Source organism: Sciurus vulgaris, assembly GCF_902686455.1.
Source record: "Sciurus vulgaris genome assembly, chromosome: 15".
NCBI lineage: Eukaryota > Metazoa > Chordata > Mammalia > Rodentia > Sciuridae > Sciurus > Sciurus vulgaris.
Genome location: NC_136476.1, coordinates 78,425,764 through 78,450,767, shown reverse-complemented (window position 1 = coordinate 78,450,767; position 25,004 = coordinate 78,425,764). Strand labels below are relative to the sequence as shown.

Below are 25,004 nucleotides of genomic sequence, written 5' to 3'. Positions count from 1 at the left end.
CAACATGACTCCCATAGCACAAGAAATAAAAGCAAGAATCAACAACTGGGATAGATTCAAACTAAAAAGGTTTCTCTCAGCAAAGGAAACTATCAGCAATGCGAAGAGAGAGCCTACAGAGTGGGAGAAAATCTTTGCCACTCATACTTCAGATAGAGTGCTAATCTCCAGAATCTATAAAGAACTCAAAAAACTCTACACCCAGAATACAAATAACCCAATCAACAAATGGGCTAAGGATATGAATAGATGCTTCATAGAAAAAGATGTACAAGCAATCAACAGATATATGAAAAAGTGTTCAACATCTCTAGTAATAAGAGAAATGCAAATCAAATCAAAACTACACTAAGATTCCATCTCACCCCAATTAGAATGGCGGTTATCAAGAACACAAACAACAATAGGTGTTGGTGAGGTTGTGGGGAAAAAGGCACACTCATACATTGCTGGTGGGGTTGCAAATTAGTGCAGCCACTCTGGAAAGCAGTGTAGAGAGTCCTTAGAAATTTGGAACAGAACCACCATTTGACCCAGCTATCCCACTGCTTGGCCTATACCCAAAAGGACTTAAAATAAGCATACTACAGAGATGCAACCACTTCAATGTTCATAGCTGCTCAGTTCACAATAGCCAGGTTGTGGAACCAACCTAGATGCCCCTCAATTGGTGAACGGATAAACAAACTGTGATATATCTATATCTATATCTATATCTATATCTATATCACATTGATATATATCACATTGATATATATATATATAATGGAATATTACTCAGCCATAAAGAATAATAAAATTATGGCATTTGCAGGCAAATGGATGAAATTGGAGAATATCATGTTAAGTGAGATAAACCAATCTCATAAAACCAAAGGACGAATGGATCTCGCTGCAAAAGCAGATGATGACACATAATGGGGGGTAGGAGGGAGGCAAGAATGGAGGAAGGAGGGACTGTATAGAGGGAAAAGAGGGGAGGGAGGGGTGGGGGAGAAGGAAAAAACAACAGAATTAGTCAAACACCATTACCCTATGTAAATGTGTGATTACACAAATGGTATGCCTTTACTTCATGTACAGACAGAGAAACAAGATGTACCCCATTTGTTTACAATAAAAATAAAGAAAAAGAAAGAAAACACAATGGTGGCCATTGCAAGGTGATTTCCTCAAAGAATCACATTAAAATCAAGAACGGCAGCCAAATAGATGATTTAAGTACTTTAAACACATTAAAATTGAGACCCTCATACACATTTTTAAAGTAACCATATAAAAATCATGAAAGACATTTCACTGAATACAAAGGACTAACATCCACATTACATAGACTGTCTACAATGCAATATGTAAAGTACAATACAACTAATACAAAGGCAAGAGAAAGACATGATCACTTATTTCACTTGAAGGAATTTTTAGTAGCAAGGATAATGATGGTTGTTGTAATGGTGGAGGGTAGATCTCCTGGTGGGTAGATGATGTTCCACCATGTGGTAATTCAGGAACCAGGCTCCAGTATTTCCAAGTACTGAGGGTGTTCTGCTTCCATCAAATAGGTGAGTAGTTTCATGTGTTTTCTCTAAAATCTTGACCAGGAAATAACACATTTTCTTCCACTCGGAACAATGTCACTGAGACCCACATAGATTAGTTGAAATGTAGCAGCTCCCTCCTGGTGAAACTTCACAAATGGTAAAATTTGGGTGGAGAGCCAGCCGTCTCTGTCCAAAATATACAGTGAACCTAGTGACAGATGCTTTGCCACATTGATGGTCAGTGAAGTAGAAAGTAAAAGTACAATGACACTTAATTTGTCATTTGCAACACTTGCAAACATTTTAAAGATCTCCTTGTCAATACCACATATTAAGAGGTAAAGTAACTGGAATTCTTATACTTTGAGGATAAAGTTTTAAAATAGTATAATTTTAAAAAATAGATATTTAAGATCTGCCTGAGGTTTATGGAAAAAATGAACAGGAAGTGTTCACACAGTTCTTTTCCCAATCCCTGGCCACGGTTCCTCTATTGACATCCTTACCCCCCTCTATTGACATCTTGCATTGGTGTAATACATTTGCTACAATTGAACCAAAATTGTTACATTATTAACTGAAATCCATAGTTTTCATTAGGGTTCATGCTTTGTGTTGTACTGTAGTGATTACTTTGCCTTTTTGTTTGTTTCAGCATTGTTTTTGACTAGTGCATAGTGACAGGTACCCACTGCTACAGCATCATATGTAATAGTTTTTGGACCCTTAAATCCTCTTTATGTAATCATCCCTCCCATCCCTACCCTAAAGTCTTATCATCCGCTGATCATTTTATTATCTCTATTTTTTGCATTTTCTAGGATGTCATGCAGTTGCAATCATTTAGAATGTAACTTTTTCAGACAGGTTTCTTAGTGTATCTATTTCGTAGAAGAGTGTAGCCCTGATATTTATACCAGATAAATGCATACCCTGCAATCCAATTATTCTCTGGAGTATGCAATTTACAAGATCTGATGCAAGTATACACTGGATGCATGCATATAAGTGTTTTTAGCAAATTTTTCATTGTAATAAAATGCTGAAAGAAAAAAATGGATACTAAAATTGAAGAGATTAGTCTGTTATGGGTTCAGAGTGAAAGATGAAAATATAGATGAATTTCACAAGGACATTAGTCTCCACAAAAGCAAACCAGCAAAGTAAATATAGTATTGTTTACTATTTTATATATATTTCTGGGGGAGGCAAATTTAGGAATCAATACAAAAGTGTAAAATATTAATTCAAAGTAAAGGACTTTGAAAATAGTCAAGATACTAGGTTCTTTCAAGAGGAAAAAATATATGATTGAGGAAAGACCAAAGGAGAGTCAATAATATTGTTAGTTCTCTACTAAGTCTAGAGATTGTTCAAGGATTATTTCTTTTAATAATATTATTTAAAATGTGATCATATGTCACATGTACATGAACACAGACATAATTTGTACATTATATTACATGTATGCACACATATTTAAACTGTATACATGTCATTTTATTTATAAGCTATTTCAGTATTTTTGTAAGACTCAAGTAAAATGAGTTAAAATGTTTCTGAGGTTTGAAAAATATTCATGTAGTTTCCGCAACTCAGATTTAATATTACACATGACTTGAGTTCCACTTTCTCCAAATTTTGCTAGTGTAGCGACACTTGCTTGCTATAATCTTTCTTAAATTTAAATTTCATTTTTTTAACCAAATAGAAATGGAAATAATAAACATAGGAACATCTGTCACAGTAATCAGCTTATAGGAATGGGGTTTAATGTCCTCGCCTGGAGCAGAAGCAGTTTCTCAAGCACTGAAGAGAACATTTCACTGTTTCCAAGGGGAACATGGGACACTACATTTACATATTTGGGAAGGAAAGTATCTTCTTTCATTTGCAATAAATTACAGGTGGGTTAAACTGTGCTCAAACTCAGGTCAGGTGGCCTACACTTACATCCTGACAAATCCACTCTTCAGCCCACACCTACATAGGCTGAACCCCTGTATCGGAAAAGAATTCATTTCCCATAATTACCACACGATTGGTAATTTTCAAAAATTACCACACTACCTGGTAGAGTACACACTGGTCCTGTACCTGTATATTTTTTTGAAAATTACCATGACTTTTTGCATCAATTCATCTCATTTATATTTGTGAACAGGCCATGTCTCTTTGAGGAAAAAAAAGTTATGGACCTGGTTACCAACTTTCTAGTAAAATAACTAAATAATTGGATAGTGAATAAGAAATTATGGATAGCTGATGAGGATATTGGAGAAGGACGGACAGAGAAAAGTTGATTGATTAATTGTACATTAGTTACATAATTCTGTGTTTTATTGCACTGTAGCTTGACTAAAGATAATGATAATATATTGTATTTTTCCAAAAACAAAGGATTTGGAATGTTTCAGCAAAATAAATTATAAATATTTCAGAAGATAGATATGCCTACTTTCATTTGAATATCATGCAATGTATGTAAGAAAACAATATATACCGAAGGAAAGAAACAAGAGAGTACCCTGTAAATATGTACAACTTTATGTGTCGATTTTGAAAGTAAAAATAAATGTATAAATATAATTCAGAAAAAAATTAATTTTTAATTAAATGTATTATCTTGTCAAAGTAAAAAGTTTTACTAAAAAAGAAATCCATCCAATTTTTTAAAATGAACAATGGCTCTGACTACATAACAATCCCAATGTTGGTAAGACAAGGATACTAAGTGAAAAGTAACAATGTGCAGACGTGTTTGTGAAAATCTTTCCTGAGACTCTACATTTCACAAGAAACTTAAACAGACACAAAACTGAACTCAAAGTGAAGCAAGGCTGAAGAAAGACTCACACATCAGGGTTTACCAAGAAACAGCCTTTCAGAGTGACAGTGATGCATGTGAGGACTGAGAAGATATAATATCCGTAATGCAACAAAAATTGTCCCTCATGCTGAAAATCTTCCTCTCCTGAGTATGTTTCCCAGAGCTCCTTTCATATCCTGATTCCTCAGACTGTAGATGAAGGGATTCAGCATGGGGGTGACCACAGTGTACAGCACAGACACAATGACATCCTGGTCATTGGAATTATTAGATGAGGGCAGAAAATATAGCCCAATAATCGCTCCATAGTACAGTGAAACCACAGAGAGGTGGGAGCCACATGTGGACAAGGCTTTGCAGATCCCCTTGATGGAGGGTCTTCTCAGGATGCTGGCCCCAATGTGGCCATAAGAGACCAAAATGCAGATGAATGGCACAGTTATGAACATTGATCCTACAATGAGAATAACCAGCTCATTGACAGTGGTGTCTGAGCTGGACAGCTTTAGTAAAGCAGAGAGGTCACAGAAGAAGTGGTTCAGGGTGTTTTCTCTCAGGAAAGAGAGATGGGCTAGAAGGAGGGTATGTACAAGGGAATTAGAAAAGGATGAAACCCAAGACACAACAACTAGCTGGGAACAGAGATTCTGACTCATCATGGTGGTGTAGTGGAGAGGGTGACAGATGGCCACATATCTGTCATACGCCATTGAGGTCAGAAGGAAGCTGTCAAGACCCCCAAATGACAAGAAAAAATACACCTGGGAAATGCAGGCAGCATATGAGATGGACTGAGTCTGCGTCAGCATGTTCACGAGCATCTTTGGAGCTGTGACTGAGGAGAAGCAGATGTCAGTGAGGGCCAAGTGGCTGAGGAAGAAGTACATGGGGGTGTGGAGGTGAGAGTCCAGCCTGATGAGCAGGATGATGAGCAGGTTCCCCAGCAGTGTGGTCAGGTACATGGCCAGGAACAGGGCGTAGAACATGGCTTGCTGCTCTGGCTGGATGGGGAGCCCCAGGAGGAGGAACTCAGACACACTGCTCTGGTTATCCCTCCTCATGCTGGAGATGAAAATGGAGATAGAAATGTGAAAGAATGAGAAGTCATTGTGACTACTACACAATAAAAACATGGCTTTGGACTAGTCAGTGTGTGCATCTTAATTCAAATATTTCAAGCTTTCTTCCACATTAGTCAGCTACAGATGATCTGGACAAAAGACATTTTTGTCCCCCCCAGGACACATAGGCTGTTCATAATATGTCTCTTTCCAGCACTGTTACAATAAATAATATTATTTACATGTCATTTTGTATGATAACATATGTATCTAAATCATGATCTTGATGGAGTGTCAAACTATAGGAAACTACAGTGATGAGGTTGTCTATTTTTACATATTTTCTAAAAGAAACTCTTAATAGAAGAAGCTGTCACAGGTTATACAAATGGGCACTCTAGTGAAGTGTTTGGAGAGGACATGGCTGGGGCATTTAAGAATGGAGAAAATTCAAGGCCATGGGCAGCCTGGGAGGATTATGCGTTGGTGAATTGTTGAGAAGTCAAACTATATAAGGCCTCTTCTGACATAATGGAAAGTTTCGATTTTATTTTCAGGCCAATAGTATACCCAAGAAAAAGTTTCAGCATAGAAATGACCAAGAAATTCAAATAGCATATAGTCCATTGAGTAGAGATCAGATTGTAGCATGGCAAATGTCAGCAGGAATCTATTGAAGCACTTTAGGTACAAAATAACAACTAAATCTTGACAGTAGAGATAAATAAAAATACAGAGGCTTGGAATACGATTTGGAGAAAACCCAGCAAGACCTAAAAGTGCTTAATGATAACAAAATGAAGTATATTTCTTCACTGATTTTTCAAAAATTAGATACAGGATCAGATAGAAAGCATTGTACATGGAAATTTGGTTCTGCCCTCTCTTTTCAAAATTTAAATAGATATTCAGTTCAAGATGAATTACTCTACAGAGTTGTCTGTCATCTTCTTGTGTGAGGTGGATAGAGTCTAAAGATCAGTAGCACATGCTGGGCACACACACACACACACACACACACACACACGCCAAACCTATGCATACAATTTAACATAGATTCTACTCAAGCTCCAGTATGGCCCGTTAGATGATAAGTAAGGACATCTTCAGTTACATACCATGGGAAAGTTCTTCAGTTTCTCTTTAGAAGACATAGAATAGAGTGAAAACAGGTGGGCTCAAAGATCCACTCTAACACAGAGAAGCTATCAGTTCAAAACAAGACAGGGGTATGGATATGTGTTTGTTCACAGCATCTGAGCAGGGGTGGGGTTATTTTGAAAAGCATACAGAAGTCCTAGGAGACAACCCCCACTTCAGCTAGCTACAAATTAGGAACAAACAGGATGTAATTGCTTCATTTCCTTTCTCCTGTGGGGAACGAATTGCTTGTTGACTCAGGAATAAAATAATTCACTCTTGGAAGAACCATGATAATAAAAACAGGCTGCAATTAGGAACTTGGTGGTTCATAGAGGTTACCGCCTTACCACTTCACCCTCGGAAAAGTTCATTCTGTGCTTGGAATAATGGGACGTTGAGGTTGAGCATGCTAACCAAAGACTCATTTCTCAACCCCATATATTTCAAACACACCAGAAACACTCTAATATCTTTACTCTACGGCCAAAGAGTGAGGGAAACCATATCTCATGGTCACCACCAGACTTAGAGAAAAGAATGTAGTTTCTGTAAATCTGTCTCTGCCCCAAAGCTGTAGTGTCCACATTCCTTCAGTGCAGGATTCACACAATACCATCAATGTGTGCCGTCCACTAAACCATTGAAACATTTATCCCAGATTTATTCCATGTATCATCAGCTCTATTTCCCCCATGCCTGGTAGAAAATTAATATCATGTGCTCATTCTTCAGGGTCAACGTATGTGAAAATTTATTGTGATTAATTGGTTCTTTTAAATGTTATAAACCAAACTTGCTTTCTTAAAAATAAATATTTTTAATGACTGTATAATATTCACAGATAGAAATGGGTAGACCTGAAGTGCAAAGCTTGATAAATGATCACAAAAACACACCTGCATCCCATCAGCTGTTGTTATGGTCTGGATATGAGCTGTTCCTGAAAAGCTCATGTTTAGACAATGCAGAAATGTTGAGGTGAAATTATTAGAATATGAGAGCTGTAATCAAATCAGTGGATTAATTTATTTGATGAATTAATAATTTGAATGAATTAATGGGGTGGTAACTCTAGGCAGCTAGGGTGTGGCTAGACTTCCTCTCTCTCTCTCTCTCTCTCTCTCTGTCTCTCTCTCTCTGTCTCTCTGTCTCTCTCTCTCTCCCTCTCTCTCTGTCTCTCTCCCTTTCTCTCTCTCTCTCTGTCTCTCTCTCTCTCCCTCTCTCTCTCTGTCTCTCTCCCTTTCTCTCTCTCTGTCTCTCTCTCTCTCTCCCTCTCTCTCTCTGTCTCTCTGTCTCTCTCTCTCTGTCTCTCCCTCTCTCCCTCTCTCTCTCTCCCCCTCTCTCTCTGTCTCTCTCTGTCTCTCCCTCTCTCCCTCTCTCTGTCTCTCTCTCTCTTTCCCTCTGTCTCTCTCCCTTTCGTTCTCTCTCTCTCTCTGTCTCTCTCTCTCTTTCCCTCTGTCTCTCTCCCTTTCGCTCTCTCTCTCTCTCTGTCTCTCTCTCTCCCTCTTTCTCTCTGTCTCTCTCCCTTTCTCTCTCTCTCTCTCTCTCTCTCTGTCTCTCCCTCTCTCTGTCTCTCTCTTTCCCTCTGTCTCTCTCCCTTTCTCTCTCTCTCTCTCTCTCTCTCTCTCTGTCTCTCTCTTTCCCTCTGTCTCTCTCCCTTTCGCTCTCTCTCTCTCTCTGTCTCTCCCTCTCTCTCTCTCCCTCTCTCTCTCTCTCTCTCTCTCTCTCTCTCTCTCTCTCTCTCTCTCCTTCCCCTCCCTCCCTCCCTCCCCCCTGCTTCCTGGATGTCATGAATCTAGCACTCTTCCTCCAGCATGCCCTTCTGGCCATGATGTTCTGCCTCACCTCCAGCCAAGAGCTATGGAGTTGGTCACCATGGACTGAATCTCTGAAACCATAAGCTTAGGTATCTAGTACGCCATTCGTTTAAAAGGTTGTCTTTTCTCCAGTGTATGTTTTGGGCAGCATTTTGAAGGATCACCCTACTGTATCTATGTGAATTTGTTTGTGTCTTCTATTCTATTGCATTGGTCTTCATGTCTATTTTGATGCCAGCATCATGCCTTTTTTCTTACTATAGGTCTGTGTATAATTTGCAATCAGGTATTGTGATGCCTCAAGCTTTGCTCTTATTGCTCAGCATTTCTTTGACTATTCTGGGTCTTTTAATCTTCAAAATGAATTTGCAGTTCTGTGAAGAAGGCCATTGGTCACTTGATGGAGATGCTGTGAATGAAATTTCTTTCCTTTTCTTCTTTCATAAATTTTGTTATTGGCATCTAAGAATAGCTATTGATTTTTATGATGTGTTTATGGACCTAAAAGTTTAGTTGTTTTCTTCTGAGTCTTCAGGTTTTTCATAAAATCATGTTGTCTGCAAACAAGGATAATTAGATCTCCTCCTTTCTGATTTTGATACCCTCTATTTCTTTTTCTAGTCTTATAGCTCTAAGACTTCCAGTATTATATTTAACAGTAGTAAAAGTGGACATCCCTGTCTTCCTCCTGATCTTAGAGAAAAAACATTTCTCCATTCTCAATTACTAGGGCTGTGTCTGTATATGAAGCCTTGTTGTCCTGATGTATCTTCCTTCTATATCTAATTTTCTGAAATTTTATCATGAAGAATGTTAGTTTTATTGAATGATTTTTCTTTTTTATTTCTTTTTTTATTTTTACAGACTGCATTTTGATTCATTGTATACAAATGGGGTACAACTTTTCATTTCTATGGTTGTTCACGATGTAGATTCACACCATTCGTGTAATCATACATGTAATAGGGTAATGATGTCTGTCTCATTCCCCCATCTTTCATACCCCTGACCCCTCCTCCCTCTCATTTTGATTTTTCTTTATCTATTGACATGAACTTATGGTTTTTATCCTCATTCTGTAGATGTGCTGTATTATGTTTACAATGCATGAATGTTAAACCATAAAAACCATCCTTGGATTCTTGATATAATTTGCACTTGATCATGATGCGGTTTGTTACTTTGGAGATGCTGGGGATTCAACCCAAGTCTCATGCCTGCCAAACAAGCACTCTACCACTAAACTACCTCCACAGTTCCCTGTATGATCTTTTTTGTGTCTTGTATTTGATTTGATGGCACTTTTTGAGAAATTTTGTGGTGATGTACATCATATTGTTCATACAGATATTAATATTTGCTTTTCTTTTTTTATTTTGTCATTTGCTGATTTTGGTATCAGGCTAATACTGGACTCACAGAAGGAGTTTGGAAGGATTCCCTCCCTTTCAATACATCAGAAGGATTTGAGAACCTCATGTTAGTTCTTGGAAAGGTTGGTAAAATTCATCAGAGAAGCCATCTCATCCAGGGCTTCTCTTTGTTGAAAGGAATTTTTAAATTTTCTAAAAAATATTCTTATTAATTGTTGATGAAACTTTATTTATTTATTTATATGTGGTGCTGAGGATCAAACCCAGTGTCTTACACATGCTAGGCAAGTGCTCTACCATTGAGTCACAACCCCAGCCCCATTTTTAAATCTTGATTCAATTTTATTACTCATTTTTGATCTGTTCAACTTTTCTATGCACCTATGCTTCAGTTTGGGTAGGTTGTATACATCCATAAAGTTGTCAGTTTCTTCTATGTTTTGCCCAGCTCAGTACACTTATTCTCAGTAGTCACTAATTATCCTTTGTGTTTTCTGTTGTATCCGTTGTACTGTGTTCTTTTTCATCTCTGATTTTATTTATTTGGGTTATTTCTTCTATTTTTCCTTCTTAGTCTTGGAATGTTGTGTCAATTTTATTTAACTCTTCAGAAACAAAATTTCTAATTTTGTTGGGCTTTTGTATTTTCAGTCTGCATGTTGTTTATTGTATCTCGGATATTTGTTATTCCTTTTCTTCTAATTTGGGGTTTTGTTGTTCTTGGTCTTCTAGTTCCTTGAATTTCATCACTAGGTTATTTATTTCAAATTTTTCTTATATTTTCTATAAGCACTTATTACTGCTTTTGCTATCTCACAGGTTCTGATGTGTTGTTTTCATTTTCATATGATTTAATATATTTTTTTCATTTCTCTTGATTTCTTCATGATTATCTCTTGGTCATTCAAAAGACCATTGTTTAATTTTCAGGTCTTTGTATCATTCCCAAAGTTCCGTTTCTGGTTTCTAGCTTTATTCCCCTGTGCTCGAAGATGATACATGATACCCTTTTCTTTCTTTCTTTCTTTTATTTTTAATTATTTATTGATTTATTTGTACTACTTAAGACTTGTTTTGAGTACTAAAATACAGTCATTCCTGGAGAATATTCCATTGACTTTAAGACAAATATGCTTTCTGCCACTGTTGGATGAAATGTTAAGGAAATATCTGTTTGGTTCATTTTCCTAATAGTGTAATCTGTCTTATTTCAGGTTAATTCTGAGTTCAGCCCAAAAATCACTAGTATGTTACAGGTAAGATTTTTCCCTTTTCTACAATGTGATACCATTTATTTTGAAAATATATTCAATTTATAATTTCTTTTATAAACATAGTCCATGTAAGTTTATTATTTGTGATTTCCTAATAATTTTTATTGAGGTGTTGTCATTTATACTTTTTTAAAACATGAATTTTAAATATCCACCTCTTTAATTTTTTTCATTTGTATACACTACTGGAATGATCACTTAGGTCAAGAGATAGACAACTTCCAGTCTGACAGAAGCCCCTCTCTTTCCCTTTATAGTTTGAATCTCCCAAAGGTACATGGTCTTCCAATCTCAACCCGCCCTGATTTTCCTGAATGCTTTTTAACTTCATTTAATCATAATCATGCAGCATATAATCTTTTATATAGGATGTTTTTCACTTAGCATGATAACGTAATCTATGTTATTGTATGAATCAAGAGTTCACTCTTACCTAGCCTGGTGTCTCACTCCTGTAATCCCAGCCACTTGGGTGGCTGAGGCAGGAGGATCACAAATCCAAAGCCAGCCTCAGCAACTTAGCAAGGCCCCAGCAACTTAGTGAGACCCTGTCTCAAAATGAAAACTAAAAAGGGCTGGAGATGTGGCTCAGTGGTTAAGTGCCCCTGAATTCAATTCCTGGTACAGAAAAGAAAAACAAGAGTTCACTCTCATTAGCCAATATTATTCCACAAATAAACAGACAAAAATCTAATTACCATTCCCAAGCTTACAGTTAAAACCATGTTTCTATATTTCTATATTTGTCTATGAATAATAAAGTTTCCAGTTAATAATGTTATATGTTACGTGTTAAACATATTTCTATAAAAAAAACAGATGGGACCATGCTGTGGTAATAAACAAACTGAACTGTCAGTTAATTAGACTATTAAGTGGTTTTTATTGCATGTATGTATTTATTGCACATAAGCATAAATATTTATGCAGTTATATTTATCTACAACAGTACTTTTAAAACTATACTTATATATGAATCTCACTGAGCACCAGCACTTGGTTTCTGTGGTTTGTATAACCAGAAATGACGTGCTGATCACAGGGCACACACCACTCAACTCCACTTGTCACCCCACACAATATAACTTTTCAGAAAACATGGCTTTTGGCAAATAGGATAAAGATGCATATTAAAAATAGAAATATGAATAAACCAGTAAAAAAAACCAGAAGCATGGCATACGGGCAATATAGATGTATACCTACGTATAGAGTAATGTCTACATCTAGAAAATGGTAATGGTAGAGTTGGTGTTGCAGAGAAGTGGAGAAAGGATGAAATTAATTTAAAATACTTTATCATTAAAAGGACAAAACATTGAATGAGATTTTTATCTCACTCAAGGTAAGAATGGCAGTTATCAAGAATACAAGTAACAATGTCGGCAAGGATGTGGAAAAGCATACGCTCATTGCTGGTGGGATGCAAATCTGTGTGACTCTGGAAAGCAGTTTGGAGATTCCTCAAAAAACTAGGGATGGAAACCCTATTTGACCCAGTTATCCCACTCCTCAGTGTATATCCAAAGGAATTAAAATCAGTATACTATAGTGACACCTCAATGTTTATAGCAACTCAATTCACAATAGCTAAGCTCTGGAACCAATCTAGATGCCCTTCAACAGATGAATGGATAAAGAAAATGTGGTTTATATACACAAGGGAATATTACTCAGCTGTGAAAAGGGTGACTTTATAACTTTATAACTTTTGCCAGTAAGTGAATGAATCTGGAGACTATCATGCTAAGTGAAGTACACCATCCCAAGAAATCAAAGCTTGAATGTTCTCTCTGACATTGTTGTGGATGCTAATACACAACAAACAGTGGGTAGAAGAGAAGTTCAGTGGATTAGACAAAGGGGAATAAATGGAAGGGAGGAGGATAGGAAAGGAAAGACAGTGGGATGAAGCTGACATAACTTTCCTACACACATGTATGAATACACCACAGTGAATCTCAACATCATGTACATCCACATATCTAGGTTCCTATTTTGAATAAAATATACTCGATGTTTGTATATGTTTGTATATACACATCAAAATAGACTGTATTGTCACATAAAACTAAAAAGAACAAGGAAAAAATGTTTTTAAAAAACCTATGGCATAATATTATTAGGTACATAGGACAAAGGAGTTCTTTATTTTTTTTAAAAATCCAGATATATTTGGTTAAAACATAGTGTAAAGCATGATTCACTAGTGAATTCCAGCAGAAAATTCTATCAGGGAAGGGGATGTGCACATGCTGTAATACCTGGGTCTTGCTGGTTGTGATCAATTCATGTACTGCTGGTTCTGCTGCTGTAGCTCCTGAGGACACCCCGCCTGGATTCTGAACACAGGATTACTTAGGTCAGGGGCATGTGTTACAGTCACAGGACTCAGCGGTTTCCTATTCATGCTCAGAAACATTCCCTTGACTCTGCACAATCTCTTCCCTTTGGTTTTTGTTTGTTTTGTTGGTTGATTTTGACAAATGCATAAGAACATGTGTTCAAGGTTAAAGCATCAAACATAATAACTTTCGTCTTATGAATCCTCTTTGCTCTACCCATTCATCCCTTCCTTTCCCTTACACACATCCTTGATGACAACTGATCTTTTTATTATCACTGTTGCTTTGCATTTTCTGGGATATTAGAAATTAGTATATTAGAAATCACATGCTGTTTCTTTTTGGAATGGCTTCTCCATATAACTATTTCATAGAGGAGTTCAGCAGTGATAGTTGCCCAAAAATCCAGTAATTGTTCTGTGTGTACAAATTAGAGACGCTCTGATATACACACTGGATTCACACTTAAAAAACATATATAGTAGCATTTTTCAAAATAGCAAAATAGTGGAAACAAAAAGCAACCATTAAAATAGTGCAGGTAACCATATTAGAATGCTATATTCCATGTGTGTATAGTATGTCAAAATACACTCTGCTGTCATGTGTACCTAAAAAGAACAAATTACAAAATAGAGTAGTGTGTTAAGAGTTTAGAGTAAAAGATGAGAATATATAGATGAATTTCACATGGACAACAGAAACAACAAAGGCAAATGTCAAGAATAAAGAGAGTCTAATTTAATTGTATAGGCTGTTCTCAATCAGGCAAAATTCATGGGCCACTGCAGAAGTATTAGAACTCTGAGGGAACCCAAGCTCATGTTGGAAAGAGTGAAGAAGAAAGAAGATATCTGGAGGACTACCGAAGAAGCTTCACAGTGTTGAGGTTTCTGTGTAGACCTTGAGCTTTTTAAACAAACATTTCTGTAAATGATTTACAATGTTATCATGTCACATATCAAAACCACATGCACATGTACATGTACAATATATTATGTATACACACATATATTTAAACTGTCTATATATTTTCTCTGTTATTTCAATATTTTATAAATACTAAAGTAAAATTTCCAGTAAAATATCACTCAAATCAAAATATTCAAGACTATTATGTCTCAGGATTTGATTCACACACAGTATGAATACAATTCAACTAAATGTAGGCAATTTAACAGAATATGAATAGTCCCTAAATGTCTCTGACATATGAATTCCTCCTTTATACCAAATACTAAAGTTAAAGGAATACAGAAACACCTGTCACCATTACCAACTTACAACAATGAGGCTAGCACATTGGCCTTAAGCAGAAGTGGTTTCTTAAGGGCTAAAGATAACACTTAACTACTTTAGATGGAAACACAAGACACTAGATTGATGAGTTGGGCAAGAACGTTTCTTTTTTTCATTTTAAAATAAAATATGATTGGGTTAAACCGTGCTGAATTTCTACTTGAGCTCAGTTCAGTATGCCTAGACCTCCTGACACCCTGCTTAGCCATTCTTTCCAGCCCACACCCAAAGAGGTAGAGCACCCTCTAGGAAGGAGCTGATTTCCCATAATCACAGCATCGCCTGGAAGGCCTTGTAAGACTCTCTACCCCCCATTCTTGCCTCACCCCCATGTGGCCTTGTTAGAACTGGGCAGAGGACTCTGACCAAGTTCACCACTGTCAACACTTGGGTCCTATACCCAGTCGGTCTGGGCTGTTGTGCTGGCCGTTTACAGAAAAACTGTCTCATCTCTGTCTTATTCCAGTTTGGAACAAAGGCTACACTCTTTGGGCCTAGATAGTCAGCCTAACAAAACTGAAAATAATTTGGGCAGAGATTAAGGAATTACAAAGAGTTAGGGAGAACACAAGAAAGGAGAGAGGGGGGAAAGGTTGGTCAACAGCTACTCTATTAATACATAGGAAGAATCGTTTTGGCTATTCTATTGCACAGGTTGATCAGAGCAAATGATAATATAGTCTATACTTAAGAAAGCTAGAATAAAGGCTCTTGAATGTTTGACAACACAGAAATAAAAAATGTTCAAAGAAATAAATATGCTTGGGGCGAAATCGCAAGGGACAGAAGTAGGAGCGTGTCCCTCGGACGACGAGACAGGCCAGGAATTACACTGTCACTTAAGTCCAGGTGGACAGGTTGGGGCATCTTCTAACTAAGGTAGAGACATCTGATTTCTGGAGATTCTTCCGGTAGCCACTAAGATTCAGCTGGGTGATGGTCTCTGACACATGTGCGACGGCCACCTGCACATGCTTTTCAGTGAACTCATAGCAGAGTCAAGGCTCTGGCTTATAATAGTGGTGTAGTGCAAGGGGTGGCAGATGGCCACAGACCTGTCATAGGCCATTGAGGTCAGAAGGAAGCTGTCAAGAGCTCCAAACAATAAGAAAAAATATGCCTGACAAATGCACCCAGCATATGAGATGGACTGAGTCTGCGTCAGCATGTTCATGAGCATCTTTGGAGCTGTGACTGAGGAGAAGCAGATGTCAGTGAGGGCCAAGTGGCTGAGGAAGAAGTACATGGGGGTGTGGAGGCGAGAGTCCAGCCTGATGAGCAGGATGATGAGCAGGTTCCCCATCACCGTGGTCAGGTACGTGGCCAGGAGCAGGGCACAGTACACGCCTTGCTGCTCTGGCTGGATGGGGAGCCCCAGGAGGAGGAACTCAGACACATGCTCTGGTTCGCCCTCCTCATGCTCTTCTTCTCTTTTGCTGGAGATGAAAAATATAGGTAAATGTTAAAGAATGAGAAATGATTGTGACTATCATGTAATAAAGATTGGTTTTTGACTGGTTAGTGTGTGCATTGTAATTGAATATGGCAAAATTTTGACACACTATCAACTAGTAATGGCTCAGATAAAAGGATATTATTTGTATACCTAGAAACCAACACAATACATTTTGAAGAAGAATGAAGTATCTGAATATCATCAAATCTCACCAACTTGAGGAGTTCATGATGGAAATGTGAGATTAGGGTTAGTTTCAAGGCCAGGTCAGTAACTAGTTAATAGAAAATTTGTAGATAAACTCCAATAGTTTGTTGACCTTTCTTAATCTTCTCCATTCCTCTTAAACATATGTTAGCTAATGCTTTAATTCCAGGTATTAGATCAAATGAAGAGAATCCAATCTGCTGCTTTGGATCTGCAAGTTATCAGGAACTGTACAGCTGCTGGATTTATCATCTGTAGCAAGTCCAGGCAAGAGCTTTAAGGACATGAATCCCTCTCAATAAATAACATTAAATGTCTGGTGACATTCCTTATGACAAACCCATCAGTTCTGCCTTTAAGAAAATTCTTTCCCACTCAACATTTTGGATCTATAGGAATTTTCATGGAATAAGGACAAAAACCAGGTTTTCCTTCCAAATTCCCATTGTGTGTTCCCTTAGCTCAAAGGAGATCATTCTTTTATTTTAAGTACTCGGAACACCAGGAAGTATTTAACTTTTCTAGTAATATCTAGGATTTGTCAGTGAAGAAGTTCTTTTTAAATGTCTATCTAGAACAAGAAAATAAAACCTTCTTCCTTTATTTCATTCCTAAACATTTATATGAAAGATTCTTGATTTTATATTTCTTCTCATAATTCTAACATTTCTTATCTTATTTCTTATACTTTTCTGCTAATTCATCTCTCTCTCTCCTTCAAGTCAGTTTGCTTTACACCTATTCATTTGAACAATCATAACAGAATAGGAAAACCAAACAGGATGTGCTACTAAATATAGAATCTCTCACTGTGAGCATCTTTTGTCTTTGGGAGCTGGAGAGATGTCTCAAGATGAGACTCATCACTCGTTTGAGTGGTTAACTAAACTTTGCATTAATGTACCAGTTCTCTCAACTTGGTTGAAATTCTTTGAAGTTTCTACATTCTTCAGCACAGTAGGTTAAAATTTTTGTTAATAGGTTCTTGTTACCTGAAATTAATTATACATTGAGTTATGTGACTGATTACCATGTTAGTAACTATAAGTTTATCACAACAAAAATCACAATGAGCTGTTGGATGGACATGTAGGTTGTTTCTAATATTTTTGCCTCTTCTAACAATACTGATATAAATAACATTGTTCATATGAAATTGTAACAATTAACATATATATCCATAGGATAATTTCCTAGAAATAAAATTAGAGGGAATGTAGAGTCATGACATTGAAAGACGTTGAATTACAAGAGGCCAAGCAGACTAGGAAGTGGATTCCTATGTGTACTTTAAAAGGAGTTCTTAATAGAAAAAAAAGACACATAACATATCTAAAAATGGGCACTTCCAGTTATGTATTTGGAAATGAAAGAGCACGAACCCTTGATGGGCCATGAAAGGATTATGTCAAGGTTATGGTCATCCTGGAAAAGTTATGAAGTGAGGAACTATTCAGAACTAGTTATAAGGCCTCTTCTGCTAAAATAGAATGTTCCAATTCCATTCTCAGGGAACTAGCTCACACAACATAAGGTTTAAGAAAAGCAAAGAAAACTTTTAAGTAACTGGCTGTCTACTGGTTAGAGATCAGACGACAGCAAGGCAAGAGGATCAACAGGAATCTGAATAGGAAGTTCTGGCTGCAGTTTAGACACAAAATGAAACCTGGATGGTGGCTGAGGAGATGAGTAAGATTACAGGGATTTGGTATAAAATTTCAAAGAAAATCCCAAAATACCTGATGACTAAAGGAGAACTGTTTTTACAATATGCTTTCAAAAATGAAATAGAAGGGCTGGGGATGTAGCTCAGTTGGTTGAGTGCTTGTCTTGCAAGCACAAGGCCCTGGGTTCAATCCCCAGCACCGCAAAACAAACAAAAAAAGAAATATAAAATCAGTTAGAGATGCACTGCTGCATGGGGACTTGATTTTGCCTTATCTTTTCAAAATTTAGATAGATACTTAATTCAAAGATAAATTATTCCACAAGGAACTGTATATAATACTCTGTGTGAGGCTCGGTGGAGTCTAGAAATCAGTTTTACTCACTGACATGGATGCACACACACAGATAGAAAAACACATTTATTCCATCAAGATAGAGGAAAGATTAGTAGATGAAGAGGACTGATGAGAAGGAAAAAGTGAAGAGCAGTGTAACTAATCTGACTGAATTTTCATAGGTACATGTATGGATGTGGCACTCTGGGCCACAGTATTGGGTGTATCCACAGCACACTCTTTAAAAAAAAAAAAGTAAACTGTAAATGGATTGAATAGAGGTTGGTGGAGTGGAAGGAGAGGAGCAAGGGTTTAGGGGGAGTTGTGGGTATTGAGTGGGTTGAGTTCCTTACCTATGTGACAATGTCAGGGAATATTCTGTTGTTGTGTACAACTAAACAGAATTAAAAGAAAGAAACAGAGGCCACATCAGTTCTCTGGCCATTAACATAATTAAACATTTCTCATACAGACAATAGGCCCTGACTGCTTTATCACACACACACACACACACACACACACACACACACACACACACACACGGGACACGTCATGGGGACGTCCTTCCATTTCCCTCTAAATGTCATGAGATGCAGTGAAGGAAGTGGAGTCTCCAAAGGGCTCAAAGTTCCATAGCAACATGCAGAAGAGTCTCCCCTTCAGAGTAAACCAACACAGTCATAGAGATAAACACCGTTCACAGTTCTGAGAAATTAGTGTGATGGTTTTACAAACCAGGGTCGGGTCCTGCAGGCAGTGCCTCCATCCCCAGCTCCAAATTAGAGACAAACAGGATGTAACAGCTTCATTTCCTTTGCTTCCCCTGGGAGAAGAACTTCCTAATGAAGTAGGCCTAAGAGAGTTCACCTGCCGACCAACAATGGCAATAGCCACAGAGAAGCGGTTAGGAACCTGAGGATCCAAAGAGCCTTCTCAGCTTGGTCTGGGGTCATCATAAAGCAGGATAGAAGTTGAATGTGACAATACAAGCGTCTTGGTTCTGAATCCCATGTATTTTAAAAACACTTGGAAAACTCTATCACCTTCATTCTCTGATGAAAAGAATAATGGAAAAAATATATAATGGTGACCACTGGGTCCTGGAAAATGAAATACAGTTTCTACAAATCTCTCTTGTCAAAAGCTACCGTGTCAGTATTCCACAGGTACAAGAGTCTTACAATACCACAAAATAACAGCTTTCAGTTTTCATTCAGTATCACCATTCAGTATCAGCTTTCTATCAAGCTCCTTTCAGAATTCTTTGCAAATTCATTCCACACATCAACAAGTCCATTTCTTCATTGTCCAGTGAAAATAAATATCATGTGCTAATTATTCAAGGGTTAAAGACATATGAATTTTATATATATTATTATTTGGTTCTGTTTATATTAAATTAAACCTGTAATTGAAACTGGTATTTGAGTGAAGGAGTCTGATAATGTATTTAGACTCCAGGAATGGCTTCTCAGTCCTTTAGATCATGGCTGACTATCTGTCTCCATGGTGATAATGCTCCAACCAACCTGCCTTTTTTCCTAGAAGCAAAGGGTTGATAACATTTCCTTCTCAAACCAAAGACATCATTGCATCTCCCTCTTTCCTTATATCTGTAAGGATTAAAAGTAAATCTATGACTGCAGGATTTCTTGTTTGAATCACAATGTAGGAAAAAATATCTCATTGAATTAACAAATGTCATTACTATTTTCTCAGTACCAGATATCATTTACCAAAAAGACTTTGCTCTGTATCTTCTTCCACATCAAGCTTCTCTCCTTCTTTTCAGTCCTGGAAATTTTTTCTTGCATAGTACCCCATAATCATGTGGGTTATTATGCAAGGGATGCAAAGTTGGTTCATATTCAAATCACTAAATGTGATTCTTCACATAAGTAGAATTAAAGATGGACAAGAATCATATGATTATCCTAATAAATGTAGAAAAAGCATTTGATAAAATCCATCACCCATTTATGTTAAAAATGCTAGAGAAACTAGGAAAAGAAGGACTGACATCAACATTATGAAGGCTATAATTAACAACTTCCAAGATAACATCATACCGAATGGAGAAAACAAAATGAAAGCATTTCCTCTAAAATCAGGAAAAAGACAAGGATATCCACTCTCACCACTTCTATTCAATATAGTTCTTGAAACTCTTGTCAAAGCAATCAGGCAAGAGAGGAAATTAAAAGGATATGAATAGAAAATAAGAAGTCCAATTAATGTACAGTGAATCAAAATGCAGTCTGTAAAAAATAAAAAATTAATAAATAATAAAAAATAAACAATTTAAAAACTAAACAAAAATAAATGAAGAAACTGAAGAAAATGCTTTAAAAAAAGAAGTCAAATAATTTCTGTTTGCTGATAACATGATCCTATGTCTAGAAGACTCCTAAAACACTACACAAGAAGACTTCCAGAACTGATGAATAAATTCAGCAAAGTTGTAGTGTACAAGATCAACATTCATAAATCAATAACATTCCTATGCTCCAACAGTGATTCTGCTGAGAAAGAAATCAGGAAAATTATCCTATTTACGGTAACCTCAAACAAATTGGGAATAAATCTAATCAAGAAGAATAAGGACCTTTGCCATGAAAACTGCAGAACATTGAAGAAATAAATTGATGAAGACCTTAGAACATGGAAAGATGTCCCATGTTCTTGGATAGGCAGAATTAGTATTGTCAAAACAGACACAGTACCAAAAGCAATATACAGATTCAATGCAATCCCCGTCAAAATACCAAGGACATTCTTCACATAACTAGAAAAAAACACAGTTCTAAAATTCATTTGGAAAAATTAATGTCCCAGAATGCTCAAAGTAATCCTGAAGAAGAAGAGTGATGCTGGAGGTATCACAAGACCTGATCTCGAGTTATGCTACAGAGCATAGTAACAAAAGCAGCATGGTGTTGGCAACAAACAGACAGGAAGACCACTACGACAGAATAAAAGACACAGAGACAAATCCACATAGTTACAGCCATCTGACACGGAACAAAAGTGCCAAAAATACATGTTGGAGAAATGACAGACTTTTCAACAAAGCGTACTGGGAAAATTTGATATTCATACATAGAAGAATCAGACTAAATCCCTATCCCTCACCCTGCACAAAAGTCTCATAAAAGTGGATCAAATACTTAGGAATTAGAACAGAAGCTTTCCAGAACCTTTACATGGAAACACACCGTCAACACTCCAACATGTTGACATGGGCACCAACATCATTAATAAGAACCTTAAAGTTCAAGAAATAGGACCAAGAATCAGTAAGTGAGATAACAGCAAATTAAAATCTTCTGTACAGCAAAGGAAATGATGAAGAGCATGAATAGATGAATTTTTCTGTCATGTATAACAAGAAAAGCATGAATAGAGAGCTTATAGGATGGGAGAACATCTTTGGCAACTACTCCTCTGACAGGGGATTAATTAACACAACATATAAAGAATTAAAAAGCTTAACGCAAACACACACACACACATGTGCAGGCATGCACACACACACACACACACACACACACACACATACACACACCAGTCAATAAATGGGCAAAAGAACTAAACAGACACTTTTCAAATGAACTACAAGTGGCCAACAAATATATTCACTCCATAAATCTTGAAGGCATTAAGCAACAAATGGAAGCCATTCTCTTATTAAGCCTTCACAAGTCCAGAGTAGCACCTTAATCTATAGCTATGGGGCCACGTACCACCTCCTCTCTGGATGTCATGAGTAGGTCTTATTTTCCCATTGGCACTATTCAACCAAAAGGTAAAATATAGCCTACTCCAAACCCACATGCAGCTGCACACACACAACTGAAATTTTCAGCACAAAACTTTACACCAAAAATACAAAGAACCCAATCAATAAATGGGCCAAGGAACTGGACAGACGTTTTACAAAAGAAGACATACAGGCAATTAATAAATATATGAAAAAATGTTCAACATCTCTAGTAATTAGAGAAATGCAAATTTAAAGAACTCTAAGATTTCATCTTACTCAACTGGCATGGCTATTATCAAGAACACAAACAATAGAAGTTAGTGTGGATGAGGGGAAAAAGGCACACTTTTACTTTGCTGGTGGAGTTGTAAATTGGTGCAGCCACTCTTGAAAGCAGTGTGGAGAATCCTCAGAAAACTTGGATTGAACCCACCTTTTGACCCAGTTTTCCCACTCCTTGTTTTATAAAACAAGTCCAAAGGACTTAAAGTAGCATACTACAGAAACACAGCCACATCAATGTTTATAGCAGCTCAATTTACAATAGCTAGATTGTGGAACCAACCTAGATGCCCTTCAACAGATGAATGGAATATTTTCAGTCATAAAGAATAATATTATGGCATTTGCAGATAAATGGATGGAATTGGAGAATATCATGCTATGTGAAATAAGCCAATCCCAAAAAACCAAACACCAAATGTTTTCCCTGATAAGTGGATGATGATATATAATGGGGGAGTGGGGTGGTGTGAGAAGAATGGAGGAACTTTAGATTACATAGAGGGAAATAAGAGCAAGGAGGGGGTGGGAGTATGAAAAATGGTGGAATGAGACCGACATCATTACCCTATGTACATGTATGATTACACAAATGGTATGAATCTACATTGTGCACAACCACAGAAACGACAAGATGTACCCCATTTGTGTACAATGAATTAAAATGTAGTCTGCAAAAAAATAAATAAATAAGAAATAAATTTTCAGCAGACGTTAGAGGAGCTTGCTCATTTCACTGTCTTGGTTTAGGAAAGGGTAGGACAATGCCACACCACTGGGGTCAGCTAGATCTAAACTTTAATAAAGATGCTTCCCTTGGACTCATTTCTGGCCCATCTATTCTATACCATTGGTCTATGGGTCTATTTTTATGCCAATACCATGCTTCTGTCAACATGATAAATTTGTAGTGTGCTTGAAGTAATATATTGGGGTACCTTCAGTTTTTTTTTTTTCCTTTTGCTTTGGTTTCTAAGGGCATTTTGTGGTTTTATACACACTATAGCAATTTTTTCCTTTTTATGTGAAGAGTATGATTAGTACTTTGGTAGGAATTGCACTGTCTGCAAGTTGTTGGGGGTAGATTGAACAGACAATTTTAACAATATTAATTCTTCCAATCCATGAACATGGGTATCTTTTTTTTTATTTCTACAGACTGCATTTTGATTCATTGTACACAAATGGAGGTACATTTCATGTCTATGGTTGTGCACGATGTAGATTCACACTATTCATGTAATCATACGTGTACATAGGGTAATGATGTCTGTCTCATTAAAAATGGTGGAATGGGTATCTTTCTACTGTGTCCTCTTCAATTTTTTCATCAGCATTCTGTAACTTGCATTGGAAAGGTCATGAGTTTCCATAGTTAAATTGATTCTGAGGTCACTGACCATGTTTTATTTTTTGTAGCTAATGTAAATAAGATTGTTCTATTTCTTTCTCAACAGTTTCATTATTGGTGTACAAAACAGTTACAGGCTTTTAGTTTTGAATTCTGTATACTGCTACCTTACTAAATTTGTTCATCAGTTCTAATTTTTTTAAATATGGAGTATTATGATGTTGTGCAGGTTGCTCTCAAACTTCAGACTCAGGTGATTCTCCTTCCTCAACCTCCCAAGTAGCTGGGACGACAGGCATGTAAAACTGAACCCAGATTTAATAGCTTTTTTATGGAGTCTCTAGGCTTTTCTATATATAAGACCATTTTGACTGAAAACAAGGATAATTTGATCCTCCTCTCTATTTGGCTGCCCTCTGTTCTTTTCTCTTGTCTTGCTCTTCTAGCTAAGTTTTCTTACACTACATTTAAAAGGAATATTAAAGTGTGCATATTTGTCTTGTTCCTGGTCTCAGAGAAAATTATTTCAGCTCTCTCCATTCTCAGTGATAAAAGGTGTGGTCTTATCATATGCAGCCCTTTTTGTGATGAGGTACTTTAATTTTGTGTCTAAATTTTTGAGATTTTTAAATAATAAAGCAATGTTGAATTTTGAATGTTTTTCTTCATCTATTGATGTGACCATGTGATCTCTATCTATTATTATGTTATGTATTGTGCTTGTGATTTGTGGGTACTGAACCACCCGGCATCTGTGGGGCAAACCCCATTGACCATGGTGTATAACCTTTCTTTACATATTCTTGGGTTTCATTTGCTACTGTGTTTTATTGAGATTTTTGCATCTAAGTTCTCTAGGGATACTATCTGTAGTTTCCTTTTTTGTTGATTCATTGTCATTGTTATTGTTGTGTCCTCGTCTGATTTTGATAGCAGACTAATGCTGACCTCATAGAATGAATGGAAAACGTTTCATCCCTTTCAATATGTTGGAGTCATTTGAGAAGAATTGGTGTTAGTTCTTTAACATTTTGGAAAATTCCACCCTATGACCCACCTATCCCACACTTTGGTATTTATCCACAGAACTAAAATCAACATACTATAGTGATACAGGCACAATGATGTTTATAATAACATAATTCACAATAGCCAAGACATGAAACCAGCCCAGATGCCTATCGAGATGAATGAATAAAGCTAATGAGTAAATAATAAGTATATACATTCATATATATGTATGTAAATATGTATATATT

General features: G+C 36.8%; 1 pseudogene across 1 annotated transcript; it reads right to left on the bottom strand.

Annotated features, from left to right (window-relative positions):
• Positions 1 to 4,493: 4,493 nt before the first annotated feature.
• On the bottom strand, positions 4,494 to 16,102 carry LOC306644899 (olfactory receptor 1J21-like; annotated as a pseudogene). Its single transcript has 2 exons — positions 15,739 to 16,102; positions 4,494 to 5,067 (listed from the first exon to the last, which is right to left on the bottom strand). The product of its transcript is annotated as an olfactory receptor 1J21-like (transcript).
• Positions 16,103 to 25,004: the final 8,902 nt, after the last annotated feature.